Source organism: Cavia porcellus, unplaced genomic scaffold, assembly GCF_034190915.1.
Source record: "Cavia porcellus strain 051 isolate PalLab524CR breed Dunkin Hartley unplaced genomic scaffold, mCavPor4.1 scaffold_20, whole genome shotgun sequence".
Taxonomy (NCBI): Eukaryota; Metazoa; Chordata; class Mammalia; order Rodentia; family Caviidae; genus Cavia; species Cavia porcellus.
In genome coordinates, this window is record NW_026947503.1 from 36167309 (window position 1) to 36179194 (window position 11886).

The following is an 11886-nucleotide window of genomic DNA, read 5'->3' on the forward strand; positions in this document are numbered from 1 at the left end:
CCTATTCTCTTGAATGACTTTAGGGCCTCAGAACTTCAGTAGGAAGAAACCACATATGTAGCATAAAAATAGCAAAAGAAATGAGTGTGAAATTGTGACTGAGTGCCATAGTTCATTATAAAATAATCAATGTGGATTGATTCTTATATGTGAGAAATGAAAGTACTTTCTTCAAATGGAATCTTCTCATGAAGATGCTGTGAGCCTGTTGAAATGAAAACAAAGGAGTTAAAATATGATATTAACTTAGTAGGCAAAGCAAGGGTAGGTTTCAAGGGAACTGACTCCTATTATGTAAGAAGTTCTAGATGAGGTAGAAAGCTATCAAGTGGCATTAACATGCTACCAAGAAATCTGTCCTGAAAGGAAGGCAATTTGTTTTCTTGTTTAAAAAATTGCCACAGCCAGCTCAACCATCAGGAACCAGCACTCTGGTCAGTGAGCAGCCATCAGTGTGAGGCAAGACCTTCCACCAGTAAAAAGACCATGGCTCACCTCAGGCTCAGAGCATCCGTAGCATTTTTAGTAGTATTTTTGAAGTGTGCACTTTTTAGAAATGTAATGTTATTGTAGATTTAATAGACTACAGTGTAAACATAACTTTTATATGTATTGGTAAATTTTAAAAGTGGAGTTTTTTTGTTTTGTTTTGTTTGGTACCAGGAATTGAACTCACGAGATTGAGCTTGCCAGGCAGGCACTTACACAGTTGAACTAAACCCCCACCCCCAGAAAAAAGTGTTTGATGAACTTTCCTGAAATATTCACTTTAATGTAATAGTCTGAAACCCATCCTGCACTGTTTCTAAGGTATGCTTTTGAATCTTTTTTTTAAAATTTCATTTAAGGAGAAAAAGAAAAAAAACAGAAAAAGGGTACAAGTTACACAGAATTTCAAAAAAATAAACAGTAGGAAATCATAGTTAATAGATTACATATTTTCATCTTAGAAATAGTTATTCAAGTTACAAAATTAAAGCATATAAAGTGGAGGACATTCAAACAATGAGACTAAAAACAGTTCTGTCCAATGATCCAACAAAAACTCGGGAATATGGTTATCTATCTTATACACTTAAATATACATGCAGTTATATCTTTGGAACACTTTCTTTTCCTCTCTTTTTTACAACGACAATTACACATTTTGGGTTTTATTACTCCCACAATTCTTATTACTTTTTTTTAAGAGAATAGGACCAAATGTGAAATAACAAATCAGAGTCAGTCAAATCAGAAGGATGAACATAGTACATAATGTAAAAACAGAATACAAGGTGATCAACAATGGTTACCATAATACCTCTTGCTATCTTAAAAAGAATTGCTTGTATCATCAGTTATAATAAAATTGAACAAAACAGTAAAGAACAAAACCAATATAACAAAAACATTGGAGACATTACAGGACTTCAAAAGAAGATAATAGTCAAACCAGAATGGGCATCATAGCGAATCTTATTGTCTTCACAGTTGTTGCCTATACTCTTAAACTTGGTACTATCAAGCAAAACAGAATAGAGTAAAATCAGTCAAAACCAAATGGTGAGAGCAATACAGGGTTTCAAATCAAGTTAATAGGAAATCAAAGTGGGTTACTATAATATATTCTGCTTTTTTAATTTTTCCCTTAATTAAAAAGATAAAAATAAATAAATAATAAAAAAGAGATAAAAGAGGTCATAACAACAAAACAGCACAGGTCAAAACATAACCAGATAAGCAAAATAGTGTTTTACCACAAGATATGCTGACATAAAAGTAGTTACCAAGTGTCTCTTTGCTTGCAATCTTTGAGTATAACTTTATATACTGTAGCATCAAACATATCAAGACAATGTAAAACCATTCAAGAGAATGACAGTACTACAGGGTATTTAGAAACAACTAGCAGAAAATGAACAATGGTTTCTGTATTATCTCCCTGGCTATAAAAGTTTTTGTTTATAATATCACATATAATAAAATCCAATAAGATACAATATGTTAAGACCGATGGAGACAGAAGAATAAAAGCTTGATGGGACTTCAAAACAAGATGATATTAAATCAGCACTAGCTATTATGATGTCTTGTTTTCTCCAAAATAGCTGTTCATTCCATCCAACCTTCTCTGCCTTATTTCTGTTGACCAACCACCCCCACCCAGCCCGTGAGCGGCTGTGAGTGTGCAAGGCTATGGTGGCCCAGGATGGGAGCCATCGCATTTACTGGGACCTGTGCCATGCTGGGACCTAGAGCACCAGGAAACCAAGCAACTCCCCTCCCTCAGTGAGCAGCTGTGAGCGTGGCAGGCTCCGGTGGCCCAGGATGGGAGCCTCTGACATTTACTGGGACCCACATGGTGCTAAGAATAGGTATCCTATGGCCCTGAATCAAGGCTGGCAGCTTCCTGGCACTGCTGGTTTCAACTGGCTCTCCCTCTCTTTCTCCCTCTCCCAAGCAAACTCTCCCCCCTGCCTGTTTTGTTTTGTTAAACTTCAATACACATGAAAGTATGGACAGCTTTTTTGAAGAGAACGAGAGACCCTATGACAGCCATTAGTGACTTCCCTATTGTCTGGTTTTGAAGACCTAAAATGCCTTCCTCATTCTGTTTGGATCAGTTTTATACTATGTTGTTTTGTATGAATTCTCTGTATGCGAAGACATGGACAACTATTTGGAAGAAAACAAGAGACAATATGATAGATAGTGAAGATCTCAGGTCATCTAGCTTTGAAATTTATATCTCTTGCACTGCTTTCTTATGTCCTATTTTGTTCTGTTTTGTTGTGTTTAATTTTATCCCCTTTAAAGTAAAAATTTAAAAAATAAAAAACAAAAAAAGAATAGGTATCCTGTCATTCTTTTATGTCATTCTCTGATATGTGTCCTACTAACTAGGTCAATAGGAGGAAAGATTGTTTTAGTGATACAGACATTTGGTACTGTACACTTCTCTGCCAACAATTGTTGATATGCACAGGAGATAATTTGAGCAGCTTCCCTCGAATAGAAAACAATTGCTTTAGCATTAGTTAAATCTAGTCTTATTTCTATGCACTGATGTGTCCAGAGCTGGTTATGATATTTCCTTCCCCCCTTCAAATAGCTATAAGCGATGTAAATAAGGCTAGCTGAGGTAATGATATGTAACCTTTAAGCCCAACCAACATTTTTTCTGTTTCCTCACATTGTGTTTCCTGTTAAACAACTGAATGCAGCAGGATGGCAGTGCCGCTCAACTCCTGGGATGTCAGCTGGTACAAGCCTCAAAGTAAGAGATTGTCACAAAAGCTTACATATTAGAAACTAGAGTAATAGACTCCTAAAACTATTCAAATGCTACCCCAACTGAGTTATGAAGACTGTTCCTTCTGCATATCATTTCCTCTGCATATTGTAAAGGTGCTTTTTTCCCTACGTGGCTAGCCAGCTCAGGTTACTCACATAATGCCCACCATCCTCTCTGTCACTCATCCTTGAACCACTCTCTTCTTCACAAGATAATAGATTCTGGGAGTGGCCTTGGATCGGGGCCTTTACCCATATTTCCTCACTTGGATGGGACTTAGGACTCCTTGGCTGCCCATGACTTTGAATATGTTTTAGTGTCTTTACTCTTCCCCTGGGTTGCCTTAGAAGTAGTATGTTAGAATTAACTTGCTGGAATTTCACATTTCTATGGGGATTACAAATACAACTTTCCAGATTACAAGATGGACTGGAAAAAGGATTCCAATAATTGGATTACAATATAGAATACTTGGATTGCAATATTATAAGAAATTACTATGGGCTAAAAAAAAAGAAATTACTATGGGGATTATAATATGCAGATGACAATAGATTTGCAAGAATAAAGAACTTTTAGTGAATCTTATGCACAAATAGTAAAATCTGGTTCTGAGTGGATTGTGGTTTTGTTTGTTTTGTTGTTTTTTTACCCTGTGTCATTTTCTTTCCTTCCTCTACTGCATTATTTTGGAGTTTACTCTAAACCACTGAACCAATACTGCCTTTATTGGTTACTTTATGCTCATCGCTGAGACAAAATACCTGAAGCCCAAAGTTGGGAAAGGAAAGGTTTATTTCTTACAGTTTTTGGAGGTTTCAGTCCACACTCAGTTGGCTCCAAGACAGGCAGGCATGGCTGGGCTGCAGTTCATGGCGGCCGCCAGCAGCAAACTTAACCAGCAAAAAGAGAAAAACACACCTTCTTCCTGCCATTATATCACATCCTGACTCCACCCCTATGTGGGTGGACCACTGACACCATCAATCCAAGCACTATACAATGAACCATCACAAATACACAATGCAAACTCATGAAGCCTGGGGGACACAAACACAAACCATGACATTCCACCCCTGGCCCTCAGAACTCATGTCCATCCTTTATAAAAAAGACATTTAGTCCACCTCCAAGAGCTGCCAAAGTCCTGACAGTTTCAACATTGCTGAAAAGTACAAGTCCCAAGTCTCCTCCAAGATCTATGGCAAACTCTTAACTGTAAGCTCCTGCACAAAAGAAACAAGGTTAAACATTTCTGAAATGCAAAGGCACAAGATAAACATTACCATTCCAAAAGTTACAAACAGGAGAATAGAAAGCATTCGAAACAAAGCAATTCCAACATCCAGCAGGGCAAACATTAAGTCCTAGAGTTACAAGCTCAGCATCTGAAGCAATCTGGTTGCAAGTTCCAAAAGCCTTGAGTGATTCCATCCCCAGGGCACTTCCAGCAATTTCAACTCCAGCAGCCTTTCTCTTAAATCCTCTCTGCTCGCTTTTTGCAGCTTCCCTTGGATCATCCACATTCCTGGCTTTTCCAAACTTCTGGGGTCTCCACTGCACCTTCGGCTTCACCTTTACATCTGCACAAATTGCCCTCTCAGGGACACACTGCTTGGCCAGCCTGGCCCTTTGCAATCGAGGTGGAAGCTGTCTTACCCTCAGAATTCGTGCACTTTCCTTGCACCTAAAATCAGCACCTTTTGGATGCCGCCAATGTTTGCTGCTAGCTGAAGCAGTGGCCAGGCTTTTCTCTCTCTTGGCTGTAGGGGTCAGTTGCCTGGATCGCAGGGCTCTGTTTACCTGATTGTGATGAAAAGCTTCTCTGAGTCGCCACCATTCTGGAACCTCATGTGGCCTCTGTCGCCATTCTGGAGAATGGCACTCTGTAGTTTTTCCCTCTGAGCAAAAATTTTCATCTTTGCTGTGATGGTGCAAACGGTGGGGACAGGCTTCCTGGGATGCCCCAGGGCAATCTTTCTTATCTCTCTGTTTCTCCTCAGGAATCAAAGTCTCAACTCTGTCTTTACAATCCACAGCCTTCCTGGAATTTTCCTTCTGGCCAAACTCATGGCATTGTAAATTATCCTGCTGTGCTCTTTGCTCTTGATTTGAAACATATAGCTGGCTAAAAGCCGCCAACAATAGCCATGCCACAGCCTCAACATTTGGTTGCTTTTTAATTTCTATTTCAAGATTAATCAGTCCATTGCCCTTTGTCTCAGTCTCAGGCAAAGTCTCTGGCAGGAGCAAAATGCAGACAAACTTTCTGCTAAGCCATAACACACATCATGTGGAGTCCAACAACCAATGCAGTCCTTCCCAGCAGAAACCTCCCAAACCTGGTCTTTGCCATCAGGCTTCCTATCAGCTTTCTGGTCTCCTGAGCTCTGACCAGAATCTCCTCTACAGAGCAGCCTAAGCTGCTCCAGCTCTATGCATCCAGGCAACATGTCCAAAACTTTCCAAACTCCGCCCACAAGCCATTTCCAAAACCTCTTGAAAAACATGGCCAGGTATAGTCACAACAAACGACCCCACTCCTCAGTACCAATTTTCTTTATTGGTTACTTTATGCTCATCGCTGAGACAAAATACCTGAAGCCCAAAGTTGGGAAAGGAAAGGTTTATTTCTTACAGTTTTTGGAGGTTTCAGTCCACACTCAGTTGGCTCCAAGACAGGCAGGCATGGCTGGGCTGCAGTTCATGGCGGCCGCCAGCAGCAAACTTAACCAGCAAAAAGAGAAAAACACACCTTCTTCCTGCCATTACATCACATCCTGACTCCACCCCTATGTGGGTGGACCACTGACACCATCAATCCAAGCACTATACAATGAACCATCACAAATACACAATGCAAACTCATGAAGCCTGGGGGACACAAACACAAACCATGACACTGCCTTTCCTGCAACCTTAGATAACTGATCTGTGTCAAGAAAGACAGAGATCAGGGTTGGAGTTTAACCTTGTCATTTCTCTGTGTCATTTGCTGTGTGATTCTAGAAAAGGTATTAAACTTCTTCAACTATGTTTCTGTAAAATGCAAAGAATGGCACCCTCCCACAATGTCGCAAGGATTAAATAAGACCAGGAATGGAAGGACTGCCTCAGTCAAATTTCCTGACTAGGAGATTGTTTGCTTTTTTTGTTTTCAGGAGAATGAATCATCAACATAAACAAAGAAACCTGAAAGCATTCAGGGAAAATGAAGCGTGTATTTTACTGGAAGTTGGTTACTTTTGTCAAAGAAATTTCAAACAAGATTCAGAAAGGGCAGTGACCAGAATGACTTCACAAACCTCGGCAGCTGTTTCCTTCTTCAAAAGTGTCCTACCATTAGCATGACTTACCTTCAAACATTTTCGGCCTGCACAATGCTCAACTAAAACTTAAAAGAAAGAGAACATTTGCTCTTCTTGGCTGACAAACTGGTTTTTCCCAGTCAGTGTGGTTTCCAAATTGAGTCAGTTAGAGCATAAAGTCCCTGTTATGGTTTGTGTCTAGATGTACCCCCCAAAGCCTCATGCAGTCATAGTTGATGCTTTTCAGAGGTGGCTGAATCTATTCTGTGTGACATTAGGATTGATTCATGTTGTAATGTAGGTTCAAGGGCAATAGGATTAACAGTGTGAGTACTACCAATCCTAAGTAAACTGGATAAAATAAAAAGAGATAGAAAGAGCTGCAATCATCCCTTGTTACTTTGCTACCTTCTGCCTGCCATGAACTGCTTTTTTTTCTTTAATATCTGTCTGCCAAACCAGCTGGGAGCCAGCTGATTATGGACTGAATCTTCTACAAACTGTGGGCTAAATTAACCTTTTCTCCTTTAACTTTGGTGTTGGATATTTTGTCTCAGCAATAAGAAAAATAAGTAAAACAATCTCTTATACAAAAAGGTCTGCAAAGGTGTATGAAAAGAAGACCAACGTTAATGTACATCCCCCAAAAGTCTGTAGTTCCAGAACAAGAAATGTCTGGCTCATAATGAGTGCTTAATGAATCTTATGTATAAAAGTTGTTGATACAAGAAGACTCTGCATTCATGGGATTTGTTTTCTAGTGGGGACTGGGAAGCACAGGGTCATTGTACCCATAATCCATGAATTAATATAACCCAAAGTAATGCAAAGTTGCATAAGAAAATAGAGCAGTTTGAAAGGACAGTGATAGTGGAGGAAAAAGGATTGTGAGACTGAGTGAACAAAGAGTCAAAGTGAATAAAACAAGGTTCTGTGCACTGTGATAAGGAGCTAGAATCTTAGTCTGAGAGTAACGTGACTTTACTAAAAGCGTTTGAACAGGGGGATTGTGAAATTTGATTTATACTTGTAAAATAGAATAACATAAAAAACGAGAAGAAGCAACTGCAGTCATTTAGGGTCACTATTGGCAGTAGGAGTGATCAGGAAGATCAGATTTAGGATATATTTTCCACCCTATGTAATAATCTTTTTTTTTTATTTTAATCTTTTTTTTTTTTATCGGTACTGGGGATCGAACTCAGGACCGCCTGCTTGCAAGGCAGGTGCTTATGCCGCTGAGCTAAATCCCCAGCCCCGACCCTATGTTATTATGTAATGTTTTAGGAATGCAAGTGTAAAGAATAATACATTAGTATATCCATCTTCTAGTTCTGCCAAATCCTAGAAGTTTGCCATATTTGCTTTAGTTTTCTGGTACTAGGAATCAAAATCTTGACCTTTAGATTTGTTAATGAAATAGAATTTTTAAAATACAGTGTCAGCCCCTGAATAGTATTACAGATCCTATTCGCTTGCACACTGAAGCGCCTGTTGCCCTGGTTTTGATATCTCTCATTCACAAGTATGTTTTTAAATTTCTGTCACAAATTAAATATACACATGAATACACAAAATTCGTATTTTTGAAAAATTTATATATACTGTTAATAACTTCCAACTTGGTTTTCAGTCAATATTGTTTTTGAGATTTGTCCATGTTTTAATTTGTAAGTCTGATTTATTCTTTTTCTCTGACCACATAGAGCATTATTTTGCAGAAATATATCACAATATATATAACCACTCATATCAATAAGTGAGTTCAGTTGGTTTCAGTTTTTCACTTTCATAAGCAGTAGTGCAATAAATACCCTTATGCATGTCTCCTAAGGCACAAATACACACATGAGTTTCCCTAGGCTAGTGCTTCCCTTTTAAGATGATAATGAAAACAGAAAATGATAAAATTTGTGTAGTGCATTGGTAAACTGATAAGAATTTAAGAGAGCTTGTCTGTAGCAAGGTTAAAAAGACGGTTATTTTTATTATATAATTATGAAAAGAAAAATCAAATACAAAACTATTAAGGAAAATGTGAGATTTATATAAAACTTTCAAATAAAGAATTTCAGAAGTTTGTTTGTTTGTTTTTGTTTTTTGTGGGTTGTTTTATTTTATTTGGGTGGTTTTTTTTTTGGTACCAGGAATTGAACTCATGACCTTGCACTTGCCAGGCAGACTCTTATGCGTGCTGAGCTAAATCCGCAGCCCCAAGAATGTCAGAAGTTTTAATGAAAATCATGGGTATATTTGATAGGCAGATTTAATGTTTGAAATTTCTGTACATCTGGATCAACTCATTTTGATGGCAATGTTTTTAAATTCTTGACAGAAACTTGTGATGATTAATCTCTATCATCCATTTGTTTGGACTGAGAAATTCCCAGGAGATTAGTAAAGCTGTGAGGGTGTTCCCAGAAACTATTGGCATGTGGATCAATAAACTAGGGTGGGGGAGACCCACTCTGAAAGTAGACAGTGTTATTCAATAATCCAGAAGCTAGGATAGAACAAAACCTACTCACTCAAGGCTCACTTTCTTTCCCTCTGTCTCCCTCACTCATCTCTAGACTTCACCTTCCTGGCTGCCACAAAGGGGAGGTTTCCTGTAAACACATCTTTGCATTGCTACAGACCTAGACCTGAAAACATGGAGCCAACAACCACAGGCTGAACTCTTTGAAATGGTAACTCAAATAAAACTTTCTAGCTTTGTTTTTCTCTGGTTTTTGTCATAGTGACAAAAAGCTAACACAAAACTATTGAAAGAAATTGTGTTGAAGGAAGTACTGAAAATTCATAAAACATTTTACAACCATTTAAGATTTGAAATCAAGCCAGGTGTAGTGATGCACACATGTAATTCTAGAACCACAACTTGGGAGGCTCAGGTAGGAGGATCACCGCTAGGATGAGGCTAACCTGGACTGCATACTAAGGTCAAGGCCAGCCTGAACGACACGGTAAGACCCTGTTTCAAAACAGAAAACACAAAAAACCCAAACAGTTTAAATTATAGTTTGTCTGTTTGTTTGTCTATTTATTTAGACAAGGACTTGCTGTGTAATTCAGGATGGCTTTCAAGTCATTATGTACTGGCCTCAAACTTGCAGTGGATCCTCCTGATTTAACCTCTTAAATGCTGGGATTACAGGCATGCATCACCATGCCCAACTGAAATTATATTTTAAAAATGTAATACATTTTTTGTATATTGGCAAATATACTTTTCAGATTTTGTATGATAAAATATTTTTAAGTTGTGCAGATTGCAAGAGTTTCCATATACCCCCTTGCAGGTTCCTTTTTATTAATATATTTTAAATTAACATCATATTACTATGTTTGTCACTGGGCATAGTAGTACATCTATATGCAAACCTTTTAAAACTATGAAAGAGAATCTAAATTGCTAAACTGACCGGGCTAGGCTTGAAATTGAGTCTTCTGCCTTAGGCTGCCAGAGTGTCAGGGTTATGGGCATACACCACAATACACAGGAGTATTTGTCAGATATTTTGTAGACTGCTCCTGAGCTGTCTGTTTTTCTCATGAAAAACCATTGTCATGGCTTATTATATCTCATCAAACCTGGGAGGTGATGAAAAATATTCAAGACAGATTCCTTGATTTTAAAAAGTGAGAAATAGATTTGTAGATACTCCTCATAAACCTCCCAGGTTGATTTTTAATCATTTAAACTTGTGTGTGGCATGTTTGGTAATCTTCAGTGAAGGCTAATGGTCAAGTGTTACATGTAAATTATGTATTAGTCTTCCAGTTACCAGAATTAGGGGTGTTGGAGATTTCTTCTGGGGGTAGTTTTTAGGTTCTTTCTTGTGGGAAGCACTTTAATTGGCTACCACCTTATATCTGCAGGCCATATCACCTTAACTCCCTCTAGGAGTTAAGTTTGGTAGTTAAGCAGCACTTTGCCTTGCTTGTTTGGCCTGCCCTATTCAGGGATTATGCTTATGAGCCCACGCACGGGAAATTTGAAAATTTGAATTAACCTATGACCCTCAGTCTTGCCACTGTTGCTAAGTTACCTGCTGACGTCTCATACCCCAACTCCCTCCTCCTCAATACCCTATATATTTAATACTCATTCCTTGAATAAACGAGACTTGATTTGGACTTCGTCTTGTCTCCGTTCTTTGTGTCTCTTGTTTCCTTTTCATCCCCACTCCCTCTAGGGTCTCCGAGGACTTATCCACAGGCTGGGACACTTTCTGTCCTGATCAAAGAATTGATGAAGAAAAGCACAAATGATAGCAAAGTTATATTAAGGGTAGGAAGAGAAATAGGCTCTGCAGAGTGAGTTTGGGCTAAGTAAAGTAGTGAAAGAAGTACTCCCACTGGATGGGCCACCATCCAAGAGCAAGACACAGTGCAAAAACTCAACTTTGTCATTTTTGTGTCACCCACTCCCAGGCTGACGTGAGGTTGACATCATCCTATTGAAAACCTGTGCTTGAGTTATTGTAAGAAGCACACATGCAGGGCTCTGGTAAATTTTCTGGGCACGTATTCCAGAATTTTGTAACTAATGGGTCATGCTTACTTCCTCAACTATCTTTGCCACAATAATCTACTGTCTCATTCCTTTCATTACTTTCTCCTCTTACATTATTTTTTTCTCTTCCTTTCCTTATATTTATTTTTCTGTTCTATGAATTGTTTGGCTCAACTTATTGCCAGTTTTATCTTTCTCCTTCCCTTCTTTGCTTCTTCTCTCCTTCTTTTCTTCCCTCCTTTCCTCCTTATCATTTGCTGTCTGGTGACATAGTTTTGCCTAATAGTTTAGACTCTCCTTGAACTTAGTGTGTAGCTTATACTGGCGTCAAACTCAAGATCCTCCTGCCCCAATCTCTCAACTACTAGAAGGACAAATCTGTGCCACAAATGAGTCTTTTTTCTTTTCTAACAAAAATTTAAGACTTAGGGACTGTTGTAACCTAACCAAAGCCCGCCATCCTGTTCTGTATGCATCATTCCCTTACCTTTGTTTCGACTTCTGTTTCGCATAAAATTCCCCTTTTCTGAGAAAGACACATGTTCCTGGAATTGGCTGATTACTGATTGTAAAACATTGCCAACGGTTAACTACGTTTGCACAAGCCCTGTCCTTGTGTGGTTTTTCCCTTTAGAAACTCTCCAAAAACCTGCCCACATTGCACAGCCTTGTACCCTCACTGTGCTTGTGCCACTAGGTACCAGCTTAAATAAAGCGCTTCCTTTTCTTTTTGGATGATACCTCGTTTTTGAGTTACAACAGGGGCTAGAGATTTAGCTCAG